General features: G+C 51.3%; 2 protein-coding genes and 1 pseudogene across 2 annotated transcripts in view; 2 read left to right on the forward strand and 1 right to left on the reverse strand.

Annotated features, from left to right (window-relative positions):
* Positions 1 to 24,212, forward strand: part of LOC131588627 (zinc finger protein 239-like) — a 369,862-nt gene that overhangs the window by 127,797 nt on the left and 217,853 nt on the right. The gene's annotated exons all lie outside the window — the stretch shown is intronic.
* LOC131588524 (zinc finger protein 345-like) overlaps positions 1 to 24,212 on the reverse strand; it is a 93,135-nt pseudogene that overhangs the window by 63,342 nt on the left and 5,581 nt on the right.
* LOC131588459 (zinc finger protein 239-like) overlaps positions 1 to 24,212 on the forward strand; it is an 88,637-nt gene that overhangs the window by 8,206 nt on the left and 56,219 nt on the right. The window lies entirely within an intron of this gene.

Raw genomic sequence — 24,212 nt, forward strand, 5'->3', positions numbered from 1 at the left:
TTACAGTTACAATGCACCACACACCACTGCTGCCCAACCTGCAACGCTTTCACACTTGTCTGACAGACGGCGCCTGGGCAATACCAGAAATTCCTCCAGCCCAACCGTGCAAAGCTTTGGCTGCGTCTTCTCGGCAGGCACCAGAGCAGAGCGAAAAGCTCCTTACCTCTCTCAGAGGGACGTTGTGAGCGGCGGAGATGGTCGCGGCCGGATGGGCTTCTGGAGAATGCATGGCTCTGTGAAGTGTTTGTTCTTCTGGAAGTTCAGGAATGTGTTGGGACTTGGTCTGATCAGCAGTCCTTGTCAATTTTCTGAAACTGGTGATTTCTCCCATTGTTTCCTTATGTACAAGTCCCTGGCCCTATCTCCAAGCAGATTCACTCATTGCCTCTGTTTTTTCTTCCTGGGTGTTCTTTGGTTTTGGGATTGCTCTCAGTGCCCTCATTCTCTGTCCTTTTGTAGCCGTTTGTGGCTCAGGAGGCCTGGCTGCCACCTGCATCCCCTTGCTCAGCTGCTGAATGAGCTGCACTCAGCAAGGTGTGGTGCATGGTAAAAAGATGAGAGTTGCTGTAGCACATGAGAGGAGAAACAGCATTTGTTTAACCCGTGGTCTGTGAGGGAAGCACAAAACCGTGTCCCATTCCCATCCTTTCCACATTTGGACAAGTACATGAGGTGCTTTGCTATTTCCTTTGTTATCTGTTTTACTACTTTTCCATTGCCATCTATCAGCCAAGAGTACTTTGAGTTACTTAACTTTTCCACAAACTCTGCCTCGATTTTCTGCTAAAAGATAATCTGATCCCATCCCATGGTGAAATGCTGTGTTCCTCACCTGACTGGATTGGTGTGGGGGAAGGTCAGGGGCTGAAGCTGTCTGGTTGGTTATTATTTCAATGACATCCTGTAATCTAATTATGCCACTGAAATGAGAAATGTTTTCTCTGGTACCTGATATGAATTCATCAGGGTTCCCAGGGTCTGGTCCATGGTGTTGCAGGATTTGTTCTGGTGGCCGTTCATCTTTTCCCCATTTCTGGGCGCTCCCTTCAGCCAGGGCTGCATCAATTGTCAGCTTTTCTCTCATTAAATCATCGCATACTTGGATTTCCAAGTGATTTCCCTGAACTTGTGGTAGCAAATAAACCCCAGTGGTCTGATACACCCTATATAACATAGACAGTGACAGCACATGTTGGAGTGGGGACAGGGATGATTCTCCCCACTTGTTTTAGTGAAGTTTTCACGACATAGCCTATTTTCTGTTTTCCTTTGCACCTCAACCAATTTCTGCTGCAGAGTCAGATATCCTCACAATGGGCTGTGCCTTTAGCTGTGCAAATTCCATCTGTGCAAGCAGGCAGAGCTTGGGCTGAGGGGCAGAGGGAATCAGCCCAATTCCTCCTGCAGGCAGGAAGCCCCTGGGCCATTGTGCAGGCTTTGGGGCATCAGTGTTAATTTGCATTTCTAAAGCTCCTCTCCTGGCTGCCTGGAACAAAGCTTCTCTTCCAGGGCAGCCATTTTTGGTAAAATGTGGCCACTCGAAAAGTGACATTTTTGAAGAAAATAATAATATACTATCTTTTTACAAGTTAAGGGCGTCACCTTTAAAGCTCTTAGTTTTTAAAACTGAGGCATAAAGGTGAACATTGAAAAATGCATACCAAACTTTTGCCATCATAACAGCCATGCACACACATTCCCAAAAAAATCCAAAGCAATGAAGATTTTTTCTACTTCTTGCCCTAAGTCTAAAAACTGTTTCTCCCAACCCTGGCCCAGCACTACCAGTCTAAGTAATAATATAGAAGTAGGATTATTAAGGAAAAGCATAATAATGGTGTAGTCTTGTCACCAAAAATGCGAGATGAATAAAAACTCTCCAACAATATAAAATCAAGGCATGACTTGAGTCTGGTCAGAATGTGCAACAAAAATCATTAATTCCTCACTTTGGCTGGGTGTGCAGAGAAAATCATTCCAAGACATGTGAATTTAATAGATGTTTCCTAAACTGTATACAATCTGAACCCATAGAAATCCATTGGTTTAATGTTCATTGGTTTGAAGGTGTGGAGTTGTTAGGATTTGGTTTCCTGTTGCAGCCGGATTTCTGTGCCTGTGATGTGAATTAGGTGGGCACTCCTGGATTTCCTGCTCAGCCTTTTCCAGACCAGGTGTCTCCAGCTGTGCCTGGGGCAGTGTCTGGGGTGGTTGTTGGTTGATGTTTGCTGCTGGGTGTTGATGTTTTGTTGATGGTCGTTATCTTGGTTGCAATCTTTTGGGCTATTCCCAGTCTGTTGAGATGTTAATTTCATCTCTGCTGAGTGGTAGAAAAGAAACATTAAAATTCCTTTCCCCAAGGCAAAGGCAAACCTAGTGTGAGCAGAGAAATAAGATTTGAAGCCATTTTAAAGTTGGTCTATTTTGGCAGCAGCTAATCCCAGGCAGGGCAGAGTGTGAGTGTAATTGAGAGGCAGAGTGGAATTGTCCCGGTGCCTTCCCCAGCAGCTGTGGCGAGGGCAGGCACAGAAAGGGCTGAAGCTGCAAGAGTGAGAGCAAGGATTGTCCCGCAGTGGCTGGAGATGGCAAAGGAGGGTGGCCAGGCCGAGGATTTGAGCAGAGGATCTGTGGGCAGGCCCAGGGGCTTCCCCCGCTGGGGAGCCCTGGCTGCTGCTGCGTTGCCTTCAGTGCAGGCTCAGGGGTGGCCTGTTTAATATTCCCTTGCAATTCAGATTTCTGAGTCTGGAAGAGCCATGGCTGGGGCATCAATCATTTTATTTTTTTCATTTTGTTAAGTTTTGTTCTCTTTCTTATTTCCACCTCAAAACATTGAGGCTATCTGGGGCTAAAAAATTCATGCAATATTCTGGGTGGAAAAGAGAATCCTCGATCCAGCTCCTACAATTCCCTATTGTCGTGGTTTTAAACCAGTAATTAACAAAAAGGGGAAAAAAGGAATTCTTTATTTCTTGCTGTGAGATATGGATTAAAATAAGAGCAAACCAGGCATAAAACTTAAAAGGAATAAAGAAGAGTTTATTGACAAACTACAAGAATAAGAACACCAGAATAAACTTTTAGAAAAACTTTTTCATTTCTCACTGCTCACTATTCTTTTGTTTACATGACAACAGAGACAAAAACTGTATAATTTTGATGGTTTAAACAGTTCTAATTCTTTCCATAGTCTTTTCCTCAGTTTCTGTAGAGAAACAGAAGTTCTTTTCTGTTAATTTATGGAGTTTGTCACAAGAAAACTATTTTTGTTATAGTTTCTCGTTTCTCTGATATCAGCTGTTTAGAGCTACTGTTATTAAAGCCTACCCCTCCCATTCCACATCACTCTGAAAATGTGTTATGGGTCATGAGTTTGAAGATAGCATTTTTAAGGATAAGTTAGTCAAAGGCAAAAAAGTATTCTTCATCTGCTTCTGTGAGCTTCACTAAGAAACAGTTTTTCTCATTGCCTCTCAAGGCTTCAAATTTCTCAGCACTTCACTATACCACAATTACTTCACTTATTACTTAAATTTACACTTTGAACACCTTATTCCTCTCCATACTCTATTATGAATTAAAGGGGTTTTTCTCAAGACTTCATTGTCCATTTCCATAGTTTTAACAGAAAGATATTTCAGCTTAATTAAAGCATCTCCTTAATTCTCTACCTTTCTTGAAGTCTCTTTTCTTTCTTGCCACTAGTAGTTTATAAAGTCTCTTTTCATGTTGATTCCTTTCCTTTTCTCTCTCTGGATGAAAAGATTAATCTGCAAGTTTCATCTGGATAAGAAAGAGTTAAAATCTTGCCCAGGCTTTGTAGATGGTTCTGTGATTTCTGCCGGAGCAGCAGCTGAAGCTGTCTTTGATAGAAGATTCTTCATGGCTGCTTTGCAGTGTAGTTGCTGTCTCAGCCTGCCGCAGGTCCAGAGCTTTTCTTCTTTACTCGGCAGTTTCCTAGTAAATTCTATTACAGCAAAACCTGCAGCTAAGCCAGGAACCGGCCTGGCCCGGCTCAGCCCGGGGCAAGCCCCCGCCGGTCCCCATCTCCCGGGCGGGAGAACGGCAGGCCCAGCCCGGCTCCCCACCCAGGCCGCATGGCCTGGGCAGAGAACGAGAGGCCAGCCGGAGCTCCGCCACTCTTCACAGCCAGGAAACAAAGAACCACCACAGACTTCTGGGTGTACACTTTAAGGTAGGGTTCACAAGTTGATTCTACTTTTCAATAGCTAAAACTGCTGTCAATTCTCAGCAATGACCGATAATTGGTCAAGAGAAAAGACTCCCAGGAGACTCCAGCAACTTTAACTTTCTTAAAGGTAAAGGAACTTTATGACACCTATTAATCCTAAGAATTGCTGCAGCTCCATTTTAGTCCTGGGTAACATTATTTCTGAGATTCCCTGGACCCTCTCTGAATCAATACACCACAAGCCTTCAGTCAAAATAGGTCTCAAATATTTAAACATTTTCTCTACCATTTGCTCTTTCTTTTTTTTTCAGACACTCAAAGCTGTTTTTTTTCCTGAAAATGAAACCATTTCACAGAGGCTTCCTCTACCTCTTCTCCTTGTTTTTCTGACTGGATCAAGTCATCCACATCCTGCATTAAGCCAGTCCCTGGGGGTGAGGTCAATTCCTTTGATATTTCCTGCAAGGCTTGACCCAATCAGGCCGGTGCTTCCATGCATCCCTGCAGAAGGACCGTCCATGTCTTGAGCATTTTCCCTTCTACCTCTTGTTGCCAGCCCAAGGCAGAATTGTGTTTGCATCCTCTGGAAGTGGGCAGATCCCCAGAAAGCATCTTTTGCATCAAGTTCTGAATGGCAGCAGTGCGAGGAGGGCACCTGGTTCAGGATGGTGTAAGGATCAGAGAGTGTGGGGTGCCTCAGTTTCATCATCTCATTTCTTCTTCTTGGGTCCTGCAGCATTCTGTGGATTCCATTGGATTTCTTGTTTGGCAGGATAGGAGCATTCTAGGGAGCCATCCCTGGCTCCCCAAGCCGTGCCTTGAGCAGGGCTCACAGACAGGCTGTGAGCCCTTCCTTCCCTCCCTTGGAACAGGGGATTGCTTTTCGACACCTCTTGTCCTGGTTGCTTCAGGGAAATTTGGAGAGGCTCCATATCTAATTTTGCCAATTTCCCTCGGGAAATTGAACCCACATTTCTGGGTTCACTTCAGCCTAGGCTCTGCCAGACATTTGACACAGAGGTACAGCAGAACCAGCCTCTGTATCACCTTTTGCAACATTATTTTGACTACCAAATTTAGCCATCAAATCCCTTCCCAGTAAATTACAACCACAATTGTGAGCAAAGAAAAATTCCTGCATTTTAAACCCATCCCACACATCTGCTAATAGTGGCTGAATAAAACACACCCACTCATCTTTCCCACTTGGTGTTTTAATAATTATAATATTCCCTAACACCTTTAGGTGTAAGATTGTGAGTGGATGGAGAGGCCCCTGTGTCCATCAGGAAAGGTCTCCTCTGGATCCAGAGCCACCCTGGATGTTCCCAAGGGCTGCAGTGTGGTGGGTCCCTGGTGGAATGGGAGCTGTGAGACCGCTAAGAATCCGTGTCCATCAAGGGCTGGACTTGCTGGTGCTGAGGGTGCTCCTGTCTGTGCTTGCAGTGTCCTTGTGCCCTGCAGCTGGAAGGCTGATTCCTTGCCAGGGGCTGTTTGGGTGGGCTGTCCCCTGGCCAGGAGGGCAATGCCTGTGCCAGGTGCTTGTGGCCGAGGGTGTCCCCTGGGTGCTGGGGCCCCCTTGGGCCCTGGGCTTGATCCCTCAGGGGCTGTAGGAACTGTGCCATGGCCTTTGCCTTCAGCTTGGCCTTTTGCTCATCCCTTGCTGCATTCAGCTGCTGAGCCTTTGGGAGCAAGTGCTGCAGGGGCTTCTTGTGGCCCTGCTGCAGCCCCCCTCAGTGCCTGTGGGTGCTCATCGTGTGGCAGCTGCTGAGCTTTCTGCAAAATCCTTCCTTTCTCCGGGGACCCAGCGCAAAATGCTTAAAAGATCATGTGGATCCTTGCAGGTGTAATCCCCATTTCTGAGCTGTTCCTTCCTGGTGCTGGCTGTGCTGAGGCTCCCCTCCCCAGCCCGTATCCCAGAGCCGGTCCCTGTCCTGCCGCAGTGTCCAAAGGCGGCCCCCCCGGCGGGCAGGGCCGGCAGCTCCACGGGGCCGGGCAGCGGCCGGGGCGTCCCGCAGCCTCCTGGGGGCCGGGGGCCACTGCCGGCCCTGCCCGGGGGGTGCTGGGGTCAGGCAGCGCCCGGCGCTGAGCCCCGGCTGCCCCACAGCCCCGGCCCGGCCCCACAGCTCCCCACAGGCCCCCAGCCCGTGCTCCCGGTGCTGCAGCTCTGCGCCCGCTCCTGCCGCTCCCAGCTCAGAGAAACCCCCTGAAATCCTCACCTCCTTCTTTTCCTGTCCTGGAAAACTGGGATACAAAGGATCTGAGTCAGCTGGCAAATTCTGAGGATAAGACCCTTCAGAGAAACATCCCAATCCTCAGTATTTTTCTCTTTCTCCTCTTGTCCATCATCCTTTTTCTTACCCCATGGATTGCTCCTGCTGCTTCTTGCCTTAAGCACATTCCTGCACACTCCCCTTCAGCCAATCCCTTCCCAGCACACCAACACCATCCATCCCCTTTTGTCTAAATCCCTTCTGGCCTTCCCTTATTGCCCCCCTGGGTGTCCATGTCCTTAATTCCCTCTGGGAGAATGTGCAAACGACCTCCACATGCTCCCAAGGGACCCTTGAGAGATATTTTGGGATCCTCATCCCTTTTGCTGGGACCCCATTGTGGCTTTCCCTTTTGTCCCCTCCCTGGGTGCCCTGCCATGTTTACTCCCCGAAGATCCCACTGGAGTCACTGCTGAGATTTTCAGTGCTCTCTCCCTGCCGACTCTTGAGAGCCCCCCTGATCCGTCCCTCGTCTGTCTCCTGCTCACTCTCGGGTACCCAATCAATCCCCGGTGCCGCCGCCAGCCGAGGGAGCCGATCCCCCAAACTGGGTGAGGCACCTTCAGCTGCACTCAGTGCCTGCCGGCCTGGACGGTGGAAGGAATTGCGGAGGAGCCCCAAGGTGTGTGGAAAAATTGACATCCCCAGAGGTTTCTGTCCACAAGGAAGACAGAGGAGTCCTGTAAATGTAATTTCATTCATAAAAAAGGGAGAGGCCATGGAACATTTCTAATGAGATTTCACCAATTGTTGGGAGAGACAGCCTCCTTTTCATCCTAATTTTCTTGGTCACATCTCCCTCTCCCTTTCCCCATTGGCTGAAGTACTGGAGAGGTACAGACTGCCCAATGCACCTCCTACATACCCCCTTAATATGCACACCACTTTTGTATAGCTAACGATGTTGATGGCTGTGTTAAATCTTTGTTGTTCTTCTGGAAGTTGATCAATTTAGCAGGACCTTGGCTGAGCAGCAGTCTGTGTCATCAATTAATAATATTTTGTGCAGCTGATGGCTCCTCCTGTCCCTTCCTTATGTCCACGTCCCTGGCCCTATGTGCAATGAGGTTGACGGGATCAGTTTGTAAAGAGCCTTTGTTGTTGTTCCTTTGCTGGGGTTCCCCCGTTTTGGGGCCATCCCCCCTGGAGCAGGGTGTCCCCCCTTGGTGCAGGCGCAGGGCTCAGGCAGGGCTGAGCCAATCAGAGCGCGCAGCGCTGATGACTCATCAGTGTCCAGGCAGAGCCGCAGCTGCCAGCGTTCCCCAGCTGGAGCCCAGCTGCGCCCCTCCCCCCCGGGCCTTGGCGCCCCCCTTGAGGGGAATTTGGGGAGGTGGGAGGGGGGAGCGCCAAGGCCGGGCCCCCCCGCGCTGTGGTGGCGGGAGCGGCTGCAGTGGGGAGCGAGTGCGGGCGGAAGCGGCCGAGAGCCCAGCGCTGCCCCAGGCCGAGCTGGCCCAGCTCCATCCGTGCCCCTGCGGTGGGATGCTGTGGGACTGGGGGGGAAGAGGGAGGCGGCAGTGGGTGCTGGGCCTGGGGGCAGGAGGAGAAGGGAAGGAGAAGCAGGGCTGAGGAACAAAATGGTCGAAGGATGCATGTGGGAGGAGAAGGTGGGATTGTGCAGGAGGAGGAGAAATAGTAGGAGGAAGAGGAGTGTGAGGAAGAGTAGGGTCACAGGAGGAGGAGGAGGGGCAGGAAGAAGAAGTAGGACAAGGTTCCACCCTCCCTGTATGTGCAGTCCCAGGAGCGTTGCCCTGCCCACAGTCAGCAGGTGACTGGGGAGGAGAATCCACCATTTTCACGGGGCTGAATATTGGTGTTTCTGAGCTTTACTGGGCTAAATGTTGGTGCTTTGTCTATTTTCAGGGGCTGAATCTTTCTATTATTGAGGGGGTTTTGCATGAATTTGGTGTTCGGGTAGTTTTTGATCAGTGTTTTGATGTTTGGAGGATGTCTGGGCTGAATCTTGCTGTTTTAGAGATTCTTACAGACACAAGGTGCCCAATGACTTTCTGAGATGAACTTGGGCAAGGAGGAACCCGAGCCCAAGGATGTCTCCTCTTGTTTTTTCCCCCAAACCAGGAATTTTCATTCCCAAACTGCATCCAGATGGAGGAGGAGGAGGAAAAGCCCTGGAGATCCCGCACAAGGAGGGGCTGCAAACCCAGTCTGGGGAGCTGCGAGAAGGAAAGATCCCCCCAGTGCCAGGAACACGGCCAGAGATCCAGCCAGAGCTCAGAGCTCGGGGAGAAGCCCCACAAGTGCTTGGAATGTGGGAAGGGCTTCAGGTGGAGCTCTGAGCAGATCCGGCACCAGAGGATCCACACTGGGGAAAAGCCCTACGAGTGTGGGAAATGTGGGAAGAGCTTCACCAGCACATCTTACCTGATGTATCACCAGGTGATCCACACAGGGGAACGGCCCTACACCTGCTTGGAATGTGGGAAGAGCTTTGGATGGAGCTCTGGCCTGAGAAAACACCAGCGCATCCACACTGGGGAGAGGCCCTACGAGTGTCCCGAGTGTGGGAAGAGGTTTCAGCGCAGCTCCCATGTCCTCCTACATGAGCGGATTCACACAGAGGAGAGGCCCTTCCGCTGCCCCGACTGTGGGAAGGGCTTCAAGTACAACTCCAACCTCACCGTCCACCGGCGCATCCACACAGGGGAGAGGCCCTACAAGTGTCCCCAGTGTGGGAAGAGCTTCTCACAGAGCTCAGCCTTGACCCAACACCAACGGAGGCACCAGTAAGGGAAGCCCTGCGAGTGCCCCGAGTGCAGGAAGAGCTTCGTGCGCTGCTCCAGCTCCATCCCCCATGGGAGGATCGGCGTTGGATGATCCCCAGTGATCCCCGTTGGGCAGAGCCCTGGTGATCCGTGGTCCTGGTGATCGGTGTTGGGAAGACACCTGTCTGGGAGGCTCCACATCTTCCTGGCTCCCTGTGGGCACCTGGATGAACACCGGGGCAGGAACATCCACTGGGACAGACCAACAATGGGAATTCCTTGGGGGAGTGGATTTGTTGACTTTCAATCCCAGAAAATCTTCTGCATTCAATCCACCTATCTTCTGGTGGCATCAAGGAGGTCTTGGAGGTCTTGTCCAACCTCAGTGATTCCACAATTTTCATTTCCTATTGCCCAGAGGTGTCTTCCACAGCCAGATGTTGATGAAATGGGTCAAAGACCAGGATTTTGGAGACAGTGGTCTGGAAAGCCTTCCAAAAGATGTTGTTCCCTTTCACCCAAGCATGGGGATCCTGAGCTGGCAGAAATCCTTTCAATATGGCCTGATTGGCTTTTCATTTTTCTTTATCCCTTCAAAATATCCAACTTTGAGGTGAAAATAAAGACATTGAACTAAGACGTGGGTGAGGACATTGAGACACATAGACATGGTGGGACATAGACGTGGAGAGTGACATGGGGACACATGGACATGGACAGGGACATGGCCATTCATGGGGACATGGGGGGACATGGGCACAGATGGAGACGTGGGGGACAATGCCAGAGATGGAAACATGGTGGGGACACAGCCATGGGTGAGGACATGGTGGGCCAGTGATGTGTGGGGCAATGACCATGGCCGCTGCCATGGGGGGAGCTTGCAGGGGCTGTGGGGGATGCTGGGTTTGAGGGAGTTGAGGGTTCCTGGCAGGGACTTGGGGCTTGCTGAGGGCTTTGGGGAGCCCAGGCCAAGCGGCTGCGGCTGCGCTGGGAGCCCCTGGCGGAGGTTCTGGGGCAGCTGCTCAAGGACCCCCTTGCCTGGAGCCCCAGCCGGGCATTGGGCTCCTGGAAGGGAATGAACGTCCTTGTGCCCAGGAGGGAAATCCCAGCACCTCCAGGGTGTGGGGGGCAGCTGAGAGGCCACAGCAGGGAGGGGAAAGCCAGACAGAGCTGTCCCCCTCCAGAACTGCACCTCAAAAATCCCCAAACTCAGGAATTGCTCCCAGGAAAAAGCTGCCAGGATCTGCTTCAATTGAGTGAAAGGGGGGATAGGAGAGGTGGGGTGGTGGATTGGGCGGCAGTGGGGCAGGGGTGGAAGTGCAGAGGACAAGGGGCGCATGGGAGCTCCATATTGGGTTTGGATGAGTCTCGCTCCTCCTTCTTCATCCCGCCTCCTTCTCTTCTCTGGCTCTTTTCCTCTTCCTCCATATCTTCTCCTGTTCCCCCCAGGCCCAGCGCCCACCCTTGAATCCCCATTTTTCCAATTCCTTCACATCCCACGGGAGGAACCAGGGCAGGCCAAGCTGGGGCAGTGCTGGGCTCTTGGCATGGTTTGGGCACCACCCATTCACCCCCTCCCCAAATTTCCCTGGTGGCTTCAGGGGTCCCAGTGCTTTTTAGGGTTTGCTGGGTGCCATGCTGGAGTTTGGTGTCTCCCAAGGAGTCCCCAGAACAGGGTGACACATGGGGGGGACACACGGGGGTCCTGATCCATCCTAGGGCAGGGTCTGTTCCTGCCACAGCCCCCCCACGGGGTCCCTCCCCACTGCCCCCCATAAACGGGACAGGGGCGAACTGGGAAGCTTTACTGGGAACACTGGGAGCAGCTGGGCGGGGGCAGAGTGACAGCGGGGCTGGGGGGACACACGACCCCTCCAGAATCAGCACAGGGATGGAGCAGGGGCTCCTGGCCAGGTGCGAGGCCACGGGGAGGGGCTGCGACCACCAGAGGCTCAGGAGCTCTGTGGGCAGAAAAAAGGGGGTGACATCAGGCTGGGGGGCCTGGGGGAGCACACACGTTCCAGGAGAGGGAGGATATGACCCCCAGGACCCCCCTCACGTTCTTGCACAGGTAGAAGCTGAGCCCCCGATCCCCATCAGCATCTTGCTGTGGGCGGCGTCCGGTGGCATCTCTGGGGGGTCTGCAGGGGTCAGGATCCCCCCTAAAACCTCACACGGACACCCCAAGCCCTTCCAAGCACTCTCCCAGTCTCTCCAAGCCCACCCAAGACCCCCAAACCCTCTCCCAGTCCCTTCCCAGCTCCACCAGGACTCATCAGGAACCCTCTCAGTCTCTTCCCAGCACAATGAACCACATCCCAACCCCTGCTTTCCAATCCCCAATCTCCTTCCAGCCCCTCCAGGCTCACTCAAATCCCTCCCAGTGACACCCAGCACCTCCAAACTCCTTCCCTGTTTCCACCAGGACCCCCAGAACCCCATCCCACCCTCTCCAACATCCTTTAAATCCCCTTCTCAGCCATTCTTGACCCCTAAACCCCTCTCCCAGTTTAAATCAGTCTATCTCAAACTCCCTCCCAGGTACTCCCAGCACACCCCAAACCTCTTCTGGGCTCCCCCAGTGCTTCCCCTGCTGCCCCCGGCGCTGTGGGGGCCGGGCCGTGCCCCAGTGCCGGCTCAGGGGGTGCTCCAGGCTGACGTGCTCCACCTGGCAGCTGGAGCTGAGCCCGCATTGCCGGGGGCGGTTTCCAGCAGCACCAGGAGCAAAAGACACAGAATACAAGCGTACAGCAATTTACATATGGGGAGGGTCCAGGGGTGGATACAAAACTTCCACCAGTGAGGGATATCCTGGGGAGGGGAATAGGACACATGGACCAATGGGGTGCTGTGGATTAGGGGATTTCCAAAGGGGACGTCCAAGCAGGGGGTTGGCATAAGGCAGGATTGACAGGGAACATTTGGGAACAAGGGGCAGGGTGGACAAGATTGATAGGGAAGGTGCTGGAAAAAGGGGTTGGGATACAATGATGGGCAGGGCAGGGGAGGAGATAACTTTGGGTTAAACCAACAAAGCAGGTGGGTAACAGAACAAACCACTTATACAAACAGCTTCAAACTTTAAATTAAACAAAAACACACCACAACATCTCCCCTTTTCTGTTTAAAAGGCAGAGCTGTGGTTTTGGGGGATCCATTATTCTCATTTTGGCAGGTCCCTGGCTCGGCTGCAGGGGGGTCCCAGGGTGTGAGGATGGAGGGTTTGGGAGGGTTCCAGTCCTGGATACAGGGGTGCACGGGGGTCCTGCTGCAGCGGAATGGGAGTTCAGGGGGGTCCCTTCCTCTGTTCTGGGGTTCAAGGGGTCCCGGTGTATGAAAATGGAGGTTCAGGGGGGTCCTGGTGCCCAGAAATGGGGGTTCTGGGAGGTTTCCATTCCCGAGAATGGGGGTTCAGGGGATTCCAGGTTCCAGATAAGGGGGTGCAAGGGTTTTTGGGGCTGGGAAGGGGGTACCAGGCGGTCCCGGTGCCCCGAAATGAACGTTCAAGGGGGTCTCTGTGCCCAGGAAGGGGGGTTTTCCTGGAAATGGAAGTGCAGAGGTTCCCCATTCCCAGTGTAATAAATGGAATTGGTTTGTGCTAACTAAATTGCAGCTGTTATTAAAGTCGTTATTAGAAACTATCAAGAATCAGTGTTTTAAAGCAGATGTACCCCTTTGCAGATGTTGCATGTCAAAATTAAGGCACAGGATGTAGTTTAGAAGATAAATGGTGTCTCAAGACCAAAATGGCCTTGAGATGGACAAAATTAGGATGAATCTAGGCATTGGGCCTAAAGATTAGAAAATATAAGAGTAATTAGTAGACCAACATAACACAACGCTTAGTACACACATGCAAACCTGTAAGGTTATCCAAAGGACAATGAGGAAGAGGAGAAGCCTTCGCCAAAAGACCCCCAAAAGAAGACTGAAGACCCCCTAACAACAAGTGAAGCATGCGCCATTGAAGAAAGGTGATGTAAAGTCAGCAAAATCAGAAATAGGAGGAAACTTACGGGAAACATGAATGAATATTTATAAGCATACAGTATATAAGTTTAGCTTGAAGTGCTTTATTTTGTACGTAATGTGAGGTGAGAAGCACCCCCTGTACCCCAGTCGGTTTTGCTTATGCCTTAACCATCTGTAACCACTGCCCAATTGTATGCACATTGTAAGAGACAGGTTCAGGAATCAAGAGACGACCCAGTGTGAGTTAGTTGCTTTTTTCAAATTTATTACAATCTTAGCTACATTTTTATAGTATTTTGAAAAGGTAACCTGCGATCTGTATTCTACTATGATTGGATAATTGCTATTTTTCACGCATTAATTTCTACATTTCTATTGGACCAGCTCATAACACCCAAGCTCTATAAGATACCTTTTAGTAAAACTTGTTAAGATACATTTATCAGATTTCTCATCCTAAATTCTTATTCTTCATTGTCTTATTAACACTTAGTCTTCTTCATTTCTTTGATACAGTATTTGGCCAAGGACTTAGGCTAGCTCAAAGTCAGGGTTGTGCAGGCCTTCCAAGGAGCTATGGCCTCGAGAAGCGAGCCATTCTTCAACAGCACATATATATAGAAATAGATATACCTGAATATATTTTCTAAATTGTATCTTTCTTATTAAATTGTATTCTTTTACTAAATTGTATTCTTTTATTATTTTGTTTCCAATTTATTAAAGTATTTTATCAATTAATTAGATTGATTGTTTGGAAATTTGAAAGTCATTTATAACACTACTTATTTCAAACATTATGTAGACTATGTAGGAATGAAAAAAACCACCAAACTGCAGCAGGATATCCACTGTGCTTTAGGTTCTTCTTATTGAGATTCTGCAGGGTGAGAATATTTGGCTCATTCTGAGAACTGACAACGTTTTTTACCATTCAAAATTAGATCTGCTTCTGTGAGTACCACATTTCAAAAACCCAAGCCTGGGAACCTCTTTCTGTTTTTCTTCTGTCCCTGAGCAGGTAACGGGGATCCGGCCCCTGTTGGGCCCTGGCGGGGCCGGGCCGGGCTCTGCTGCAGCGCTGGCCCCTCCCGGGAATCCCTCTGGGTCCCGTTCCCGGGGGGCCGAGCCCTTCCCGGGGAACCCTCCCAGCCCCTTCCAGCGGCGCTGCCGGGCCGGGCCAGCCCCCGGCTCGGCTGAAATTCTGCTGCCACTGAGTTTCTGCAGAAGCTGCCGGGCAGGGGGAGCGGAAGCGGCCTCTGAGTGCTGGCCTGGCTGCTGAGATCCCAGTGCAGCCACGGGAAAATCATCCAGCAGGAACAGCTCCGGCAGCTGCCCCAGCACAGAGCGAGTAACCAGCCACAGGCCTGGGCAAGATATTAACCCTTTCAATACACAGATGAGACCTACAAACCTTGTTCATCTCTCCAGGGACAGAAAAGGACAGAGTAACAACACGCAAAAAAACAACATAAAAAAAATCAAAGTCAGTAAAAAAAAAGTCAAACCTCTGATAGAAAAAAAAAGGAAAAAATGTAAATTAAAACGAAAATATTCTTTTAGTAAAGCCATAGAAATAAACAATGATGTATGAAAATATCTCCTTTAATTAATGAAAAAAGTATAAAAAAATATTCAAACTGTAAATCTAAACAAAAACATCCATTAATGAAACCAACCAAATGTTAAAATAACTGTAATCCCATAAAAAGTTTGAACAGATAAATAAATAAAAACAATAAAAACCGGTTGCCCCCAGGGAGAGAAGAAGAAAACTTCTGTTCCCAGAGATGATCACAAAAACAGATGAAGAAAACATTTGCCTTCAAACAACTCATCCTTAAAATAACATCCCATGAATTCATAACCCATAGACACACCTCTCAGAGGGCTGTAAAAATGAGAAAAACGTCACAATAGCAAAATTGTAAAATTGTATTTGTAAAAATAAAAAACCACAAAAAACCTGTTCCTTGTAAAAAAGTCTCCATGACATAACAAAATCTAATAAAAACTACTGCATAATTAATATTGTTTTAAAATCACAAGTTTTATCTCGACAATGTCAGATAAAACAAAAAAAAGTTATTCAGGGGGAGGAAAGGTGTTCTGAAAGTTTTATTCTGGTTTCTTATTCTTGTACTCCAGTTAATAAAGTTTCTTTATTCCTTCTAAGTTTTAAGCCTATTTTGCTCTTCTCCTAATCCATATCTCACAGTGAGAAATGAGTAAGTGCCCTGGAGATTTCAGCCAGCGCTAAACCCACCACATTATTTAGTGCATTAGCCAAAAAACTCAAATTAGCGAATCTCAGCCACTGCACCAGGCTGAAGCTGAGGATCCCCAGCCAAGCTCAGAGGGAGGAGAACACAGCATTTGTGGGATCCTTTCCAGTCTGACTTGCTTTAGCTGCACCCTGGGGGAGGAGAGAGCAGGAGAAGGGTTGGCTGAGTCCTCTCCCCTCTGCCTTGCCCTTCTCTGCTGGATCCTCAGTTCATCCCACACCCACCCCAAGACTCCATCCCCATCCTACTGGTGCTGACGGGATTAAAGGAGATAAAGAGGAGATTAAAAGGATAGAGAGGAGAGAAAAAGAGAAGTTTAAATGCAGCTTAAATATGAAAGAAATGCATATGTTCGTGGCTGCTGAGAGTTCAAAGGGAGCTGAAGGGTTTGTGAAGGGACAGGAGCCCGTGAAGGGCTCAGGAGCTGCTGCTGCTGCCGGGAGGGAGGAAATGCACCAATGGCTCCCAGCAGAGTCTGTGCTTTGAGGCTCTTTCCCAAACAGCTGCAGGAGGGAAAGCAGCTGAGTTTGGAGGAAGAGTTTTCTGCTGAGGTTTCCTGTTTGGAGCTGTCACAAGCTTGAGCTGCTCAAGGGAAAGGCGGCTCTGCTTCCAGCAGGGCCCAACTGCACGGGAGCACAACTTGGTTCCCTGGCCCTGAGCCAACGGGCAGCAGCAGCTTCTGTTCCCTCCTGGCTCTTGTGTCATTTCCAGCAGCACAAGACACACCAAGAAAAGCTCCTCCAGAACATGCCATGATCAACACAACTTGATTTCATTGCATGAAGGAGCTCTGACAGTCCCACGGGCTCAGGTTTGTTTGTCAGTGAACAGAGCAGGGAAAAGCACAGACACATTCCCTGCACAGGGAATTCACAGAAGGAAAGTGCAGCGCTGGAGGATGTGCTTGGATACAACGTTCCCACGGCAGTTTTGGGGATAAAATCGTCAGCAGAGAGAAAAGAAAAAGTCCTACCAAGGGTGGGCTGGGGAGGGCTGGTGCTTCCCGGGAGGCTCCCGAAGCTCAAGAGGACAAAGCCCAGACCTTGTCCAAGCTCCGAGCTGGGTCTGAGCCAGAAACCAGGGGGTGGCAGAGACATTGCTGCTGAAGGGCTTCAGATTGCCAAAGCTAAAGTGTCCAGTATCAAGGAACAACTTGAGGTTACGGAAGTCCCAGTGCCCACGTTCCATCCCCTCATTTCAAGGTGAAAGCGGAGCTTCACTTGTGACTCTGCTTTTTAAGAATCAATGTCAAACTTCAACAAAATTCCCTTAGAAAGACCCCATGAAGGATCACACTGTGAGAGCTCACTCGAGACAGCCCCAACTCCTGCCCTGGTTCAGTCCCTGTCAAGCCCACTGTGCTTTCCAGCTGCTTTGCTCCAGCTCCCCTCAAATCACCATGAATTCCACTGAACTGAACCAAATCCAAGTCCTCGTGGGTCGGGACAAGGGCAGGGAGAGGTCACTCAGGGATCACCATCAGGGGCACAACAGCCCGACATGGGGAAATGAACAGAACATAGGACTGAGCAAATCAGACCAGGAGAATGAGGATTAAAATCAATCTTGAGAAACACCTCCTCCCGCTCCTGAACTTTTCTGTCCGGGCCGCTTCTCGCGGGACACAGAGAGGGGCCCGGCCGTGTCCCTCCAAACCACCCTGGGAATCACCCCAGAGCCCTCAGCTTTCCTTCTGCCCATCCCGGGGGCCTCTTGTCCCTCCGAGTGGCTCCCGTGGCTCTCCCAGTCCATCCCAGCCTCTCCCAGTGACCCTCCATGTCCATCTCGCCCCTCCGTGGATCTGCCGCTCCTCAGCCAATCAGAGCGCGTCTCTCTGATGACTCATCAGTTGCCGGGCAGATCCACAGAGCCGAGAGCCCCGCGCTGGACTCGGCCTCCCAGTGCCGCGCACTTCATTCCCAGTCCCAACCAGTGCCACCACAGTCCCTCCCAGTGCCACCACAGTCCCTCCCAGTGCCACCACAGTCCCGCCCAGTGCCAACACAGTCCCGCCCAGAGGCCCCAGAGTCACTCCCACTCCTTTTTAGCCATTCCCAGTCTCTTCCGAGTTCATTCCCACTTCACTCCCCAACCTCCACACTCTCTTCCAGTGTCCCAGTATCCACTCTCATCTCTTTCAGTGCCACCCCAGTCCCTCCCAGTCCATTCCCGGTCCCCCCCAACACCACATCACTCGTCTCCCATCTCTCCCAGTTCTCCCTCAGCTCATCCCACTCATCTCCACTCTCTCCCAGTGCCCCCATCGTGGCCATCTCGCTGGTGCCCTCGAGCTCCCAGCCCGGCCCCGGCCGCCTGCTCTGCTCCCTGATGGATTTCTCCCCTGCTCACATCCAGCTGAGCTGCTCCCAGGGCCAGCAGCTCCTGCTGGGAGGAACTGGGAGCTAGACTGGTTTAAACTGGAAGAGGGGTTTGCAGGTCAAGAATAGCTGAGAAGGGTTTTGAAGGATGTTGGGGAGGGTGGGATGGGGTTCTGGGGGTCCCCGTGGACCCTGGGAGGGAGTTTGGGGGTGCTGAGTGTCACTGGGAGGGATTTGAGTGAGTCTGGAAGGGATGGAAGGAGATTTGGGATTGGAAAGCAGGGATTGGGATGAGGTTGGTTGTGCTGGGAAGAGACTGGGAGGGGTCTTGATGAGTCCTGGTGGGGCTGAGAAGGGACTGGGAGAGGGTGTGGGGGTCCTGGGGCAGTGGGGAGAAATTGGGAGGGGGCTGTGGGATCCTGAGAGGAACAGGAGGGGCTCTGGTGGGTCCTGGGGAGGCTGGGAAGAGACTGGCAGTGATTTACCAAACTAGCAATATTGATCCAGTATCAATATCAATCTGTTAATGGACAAAAAACCTCTCCAACAGTTTAAAGTTACAAAGTGGATGTTTAATCACAGCACTGGGCGAGTGTGGGAGTCACCCCTTAATACGCACTGCAAGTTGACAAAAGATTCCAGTGTGTTTTTATTCACAAAAGTCTTGAATATCCAAAATATGAATACATATTTATAATGCTAACACTTCCCATTCCCCACTTCAGATAAAAATGAATGGTAATGTTTTTAAAATGTCATTATGCCTATGTGGTGGGCTCCCTAATTTGAGGACGGAGTCATTTTGGCGAGGAGAGGTCATCAAGAGATGAAGGAAAACTGCTCTTCCTAACTCTCACCTTTCTACCTTTACAATGGTTGACATTACAAATGACATTTGGTACAACTCAAATTTTCTCCCTTGTGACTTTTAAATGGGTTTCCAGATGTAAGGTCTGTGATCTTCCTGAACCCGTTGATCAGTTTCTCTTTTCTCATTATAAGTACAGCTGAACACACATACAATGAAAAGTAATTTTTTACCTAAGTCTAAGATTCATTATCTCAAATCCTGCTTCTCACTTAATCACTAACTCTAACTAGTTCCAGCAAGGCCTATCTCTAGCTAAGATCTCCAATTTTTCTAAAATTCTTCATTTTTTAAAATTAGTGACTACAAAGGAGGTTTCAGAGGGTCCTGGGCAGGCTGGGGGAGACTTGAAGGGTCTTTGAAGAGGCTTGGGGTGTCTGTGAGAGGTTTTGGGGGACCTGAATCTAGCAGATGCCCCAGGGATGCCGTGAAATGCTGCCCACAGCAAGATGCTGATGGGCATTGGGGGCTCCTTGTTGGGCTTTGTCTTCCTGGTGCTGGGGCTTGGCTTCTACCTGAGGAAGAAGGTGAGGGGGGTACTGGGGATTGTGTCCTCCCTCCCCCAGAGCGTGTGTGCTCCCCTCCAGGGCTCCCAAGCTCCATGTCACCCCATTTTCTCTGCCCGCAGAGCTCCTGAGGTGACGGAAAAAGGTTCTCTAGGATTTAAAGTCAACAAATCCACTCTCCTCAAGGCATTCCCATTGTTTATCTGTATCCTGTTGGATTTTCATTCCCCTGCTTTGATCCAGGTGCCCACAGGGAGCCAGGAAGATGTGGAGCCTCCCAGCCAGGTGTCTTCCCAACACAGATCACCAGGACCACGGATCACCAGGGCTCTGCCCAACGGGGGTCACTGGGGATCATCCAACGCCGATCCTCCCATGGGGGATGGAGCTGGAGCAGCGCACGAAGCTCTTCCCGCACTCGGGGCACTCGCAGGGCTTCCCTTACTGGTGCCTCCGTTGGTGTTTGGTCAAGTGAGAGCTCCTGGAGAAGCTCTTCCCACACTGGGGACACTCGTAGGGCCTCTCCCCACTGTGGATGCGCCGGTGACTGATGAGGTGGGAAGTGTGCTTGAAGCCCTTCCCGCAGTCGGGGCAGCGGAAGGGCCTCTCCTCTGTGTGAATCCGCTCATGTACGAGGACATCAGAGCTGGTCTGAAACCTCTTCCCACACTCAGGACACTCGTAGGGCCTCTCCCCAGTGTGGATGCGCTGGTGGTTTCTCAGACTGGAGCTCCTCCCAAAGCTCTTCCCACATTCCAAGCAGGTGTAGGGCCGTTCCCCTGTGTGGATCACTTGGTGTCTCATCAGTTCAGTGATATTTCTGAAGCTCTTCCCACATTTCCCACACTGATAGGGTCGTTCCCCAGTGTGGATCATATGGTGATTCCTCAGGGTGGAGCTCCAGCTGAAGCTCTTCCCACATTCCCCACACTCGTAGGGCTTTTCCCCAGTGTGGATCACCTGGTGCTGGATCAGGTGGGAGCTGTACCTGAAACCCTTCCCACATTCCAAGCACTTGTGGGGCTTCTCCCCCAGCTCTGAGCTCTGGCTGGATCTCTGGCCGTGTTCCTGGCACTGGGGGGATCTTTCCTCCTCGCAGCTCCCTGGGCTGGGCTTGCAGCCCCTCCTTGTGCGGGATCTCTGGGGCTTTTCCTCTTCCTCTTCCATCTGGACACAGTTTGGGAATGAAAATTCCTGGTTAGGAGGAAAAAAAGAGAGGAGAGGGCCTTGGGCTGGGGGTTCCTCCTTGCCCAAGTTCATCTCAGAAAGTCATTTGGCATCTTGTGTCTGTAACAAACCAAAACACCAACATCCAGACCAAACATCCTCCAAACATCAAAACAAAGATCAAGAACTACCCAAACATCAAATTCAGGCAAAACCCGCTCCAGAATACAAAGATTCAGCCCCTGAAAAAAAGCAAACCAGCAACATTTAGCCCAATAAATCTCAGAAACACTAAGATTCAGCCCACTGAAAATTATGGATCACCCTGTCCAGTCACCAACTGACTGTGGGCATGGCAACACTCCTGGGACTGCACATACAGGGAGGGTGGAACCTTGTGTTTCTTCCTCTTGTTGCTCCTGCTCCTCCTACTGTGGCCGTACTCTTCCTCACACTCCTCTTCCTCCTACTTCTCCCGCATAATCCCACCTTCTCCCACGTGCATCCTATGCCCATTTTGTTCCTCAAGCCTGCTTCTCCTTCCCTTCTCCTCCTGCCCCCAGGCCCAGCACCCACTGCCGCCTCCCTCTTCCCCCCCAGTCCCACAGCATCCCACCGCAGGGGCACGGATGGAGCTGGGCCAGCTCGGCCCGGGGCAGCGCTGGGCTCTCGGCCGCTTCCGCCCGCACTCGCTCCCCACTGCAGCCGCTCCCGCCACCACAGCGCGGGGGGGCCCGGCCTTGGCGCTCCCCCCTCCCACCTCCCCAAATTCCCCTCAAGGGGGGCGCCAAGGCCCGGGGGGGCACAAGTGGGATCCAGGTAGGACCATTGAGGGGAGAAAATGGAATGTTAGAAGGGCATCCAGGACAAAGGGATGAGGGTCCCAAAATATCTCTCAAGGGTCCCTTGGGAGCATGTGGAGGTCGTTTGCACATTCTCCCAGAGGGAATTAAGGACATGGACACCCAGGGGGGCAATAAGAGAAGTCCAGAAGGGATTTAGACAACAGGGGATGGATGGTGTTGGTGTGCTGGGAAGGGATTGGCTAAAGGGGAGTGTGCAGGAATGTGCTTAAGGCAAGAAGCAGCAGGAGCAATCTATGGGGTAAGAAAAAAGATGATGGAAGAGAAGAGGAAGAGAAAAATACTGAGGATTGGGATGTTTTTCAGAAGGGTCTTATCCTCAGAATTTGCCAGCTGACTCAGATCCTTTGTATCCCAGTTTTCCAGGACAGGAAAAGAAGGAGGTGAGGATTTCAGGGGGTTTCTCTGAGCTGGGAGCGGCAGGAGCGGGCGCAGAGCTGCGGCACCGGGAGCACGGGCTGGGGGCCTGTGGGGAGCTGTGGGGCCGGGCCGGGGCTGTGGGGCAGCCGGGGCTCAGCGCCGGGCGCTGCCTGACCCCAGCACCCCCCGGGCAGGGCCGGCAGTGGCCCCCGGCCCCCAGGAGGCTGCGGGACGCCCCGGCCGCTGCCCGGCCCCGTGGAGCTGCCGGCCCTGCCCGCCGGGGGGGCCGCCTTTGGACACTGCGGCAGGACAGGGACCGGCTCTGGGATACGGGCTGGGGAGGGGAGCCTCAGCACAGCCAGCACCAGGAAGGAACAGCTCAGAAATGGGGATTAGACCTGCAAGGATCCAGATGATCTTTTAAGCATTTTGTGCTGGGTCCCTGGAGAAAGGAAGGATTTTGCAGAAAGCTCAGCAGCTGCCACAGGATGAGCACCCACAGGCACTGAGGGGGGCTGCAGCAGGGCCACAAGAAGCCCCTGCAGCACTTGCTCCCAAAGGCTCAGCAGCTGAATGCAGCAAGGGATGAGCAAAAGGCCAAGCTGAAGGCAAAGGCCATGGCACAGTTCCTACAGCCCCTGAGGGATCAAGCCCAGGGCCCAAGGGGGCCCCAGCACCCAGGGGACACCCTCGGCCACAAGCACCTGGCACAGGCATTGCCCTCCTGGCCAGGGGACAGCCCACCCAAACAGCCCCTGGCAAGGAATCAGCCTTCCAGCTGCAGGGCACAAGGACACTGCAAGCACAGACAGGAGCACCCTCAGCACCAGCAAGTCCAGCCCTTGATGGACACGGATTCTTAGCGGTGTCACAGCTCCCATTCCACCAGGGACCCACCACACTGCAGCCCTTGGGAACATCCAGGGTGGCTCTGGATCCAGAGGAGACCTTTCCTGATGGACACAGGGGCCTCTCCATCCACTCACAATCTTACACCTAAGGGGGGAAAATTGTTAGGGAATATTTAAATTATTAAGGCACTAAGTGGGAAATATGAGTGGGTGTGTTTTACTAAGCCACTATTAGCAGATGTTGGGGATGGGTTTGAAATGCAGGAGCATTTTTATTTGCTCACAATTGTGATTGTAATTTATTGGGAAGGGATTTGATGGCTAAATGGGGAATGAAAATTAATGTTGCAAAAGGAGAAACAGAGGCTGGTTCTGTTCTACCTCTGTGTCAAATGTCTGGCAGAGCCTAGACTGGAGTGAACCCACAAGTGTGGGCAGCCCCAGGGAAATTGGCAAAATTAGATATGGAGCCTCTCCAAATTTCCCTCAAGCAACCAGGACAAGAGGTGTCGAAAAGCAATCCCCTGTTCCAAGGGAGGGAAGGAAGGGCTCACAGCCTGTCTGGGAGTCCTGCTCAAGGCACGGCTTGGGGAGCCAGGGATGGCTCCCTAGAATGCTCCTATCCTGCCAAACAAGAAATCCAATGGAATCCACAGAATGCTGCAGGACCCAAGAAGAAGAAATGAGATGATGAAACCGAGGCACCCCACAGGCTCAGATCCTTACACCATCCTCAACCAGGGGCCCTCCTCACACTGCTGCCATTCACAACTTGATGCAAAAGATGCTTTCTGGGGATCTGCCCACTTCCAGAGGATGCAAACTGAATTCTGCCTTGGGCTGGCAACAAGAGGTAGAAGGGAAAATGCTCAAGACATGGACGGTCCTTCTGCAGGGATACACGGAAGCACCGGCCTGATTGGGGCAAGCCTTGCAGGAAATATCAAAGGAATTGACCTCACCCCCAGGGACTGGCTTAATGCAGGATGTGGATGACTTGATCCAGTCAGAAAAACAAGAAGAAGAGGTAGAGGTAGCCTCTGTGAAATGGCTTCATTTTCAGGCGAAAAAGCAGCTTAGAGTATCTGAAAAAAAATAAGCAAATGGTGGAGAAAATGTTTAAATATTTGGGAACTATTTTGATGGAAGTTTTGTCTTGTATTGACTCAGAGAGGGTTCAGGGAATCTCAGAAATAATATTTCCCTAGACTAAAATAGAGCTGGTACAATTCTTAAAATTAACAGGGAATTGTAGGAGCTGGATTGAGGATTCTCTCTTTTAGCCAGAACATTCTGTGAATTTTTTACCCCCAGATAGCCTCAATGTTATGGGTGGACATATGAAAGAAAACAAAACAAAATGAAAAAATAAAATGGTTGATGCCCCAGCCATGGCTCTTCCAGACTCAGAAATCTGAATTGGAAGGGAATATTAAACAGGCCACCCCTGAGCCTGCACTGAAGGCAACGCAGCAGCAGCCAGGGCTCCCCAGCGGGGGAAGCCCCTGGGCCTGCCCACAGATCCTCTGCTCAAATCCTCGGCCTGGCCACCCTCCTTTGCCATCTCCAGCCACTGCGGGACAATCCTTGCTCTCACTCTTGCAGCTTCAGCCCTTTCTGTGCCTGCCCTCGCCACAGCTGCTGGGGAAGGCACCGGGACAATTCCACTCTGCCTCTCAATTACACTCACACTCTGCCCTGCCTGGGATTAGCTGCTGCCAAAATAGACCAACTTTAAAATGGCTTCAAATCTTATTTCTCTGCTCACACTAGGTTTGCCTTTTGTCTTGGGGAAAGGAATTTTAATGTTTCTTTGCCAGCACTCAGCAGAGAT

This window comes from Poecile atricapillus, chromosome 26 (assembly GCF_030490865.1).
Source record: "Poecile atricapillus isolate bPoeAtr1 chromosome 26, bPoeAtr1.hap1, whole genome shotgun sequence".
Lineage (NCBI taxonomy): Eukaryota > Metazoa > Chordata > Aves > Passeriformes > Paridae > Poecile > Poecile atricapillus.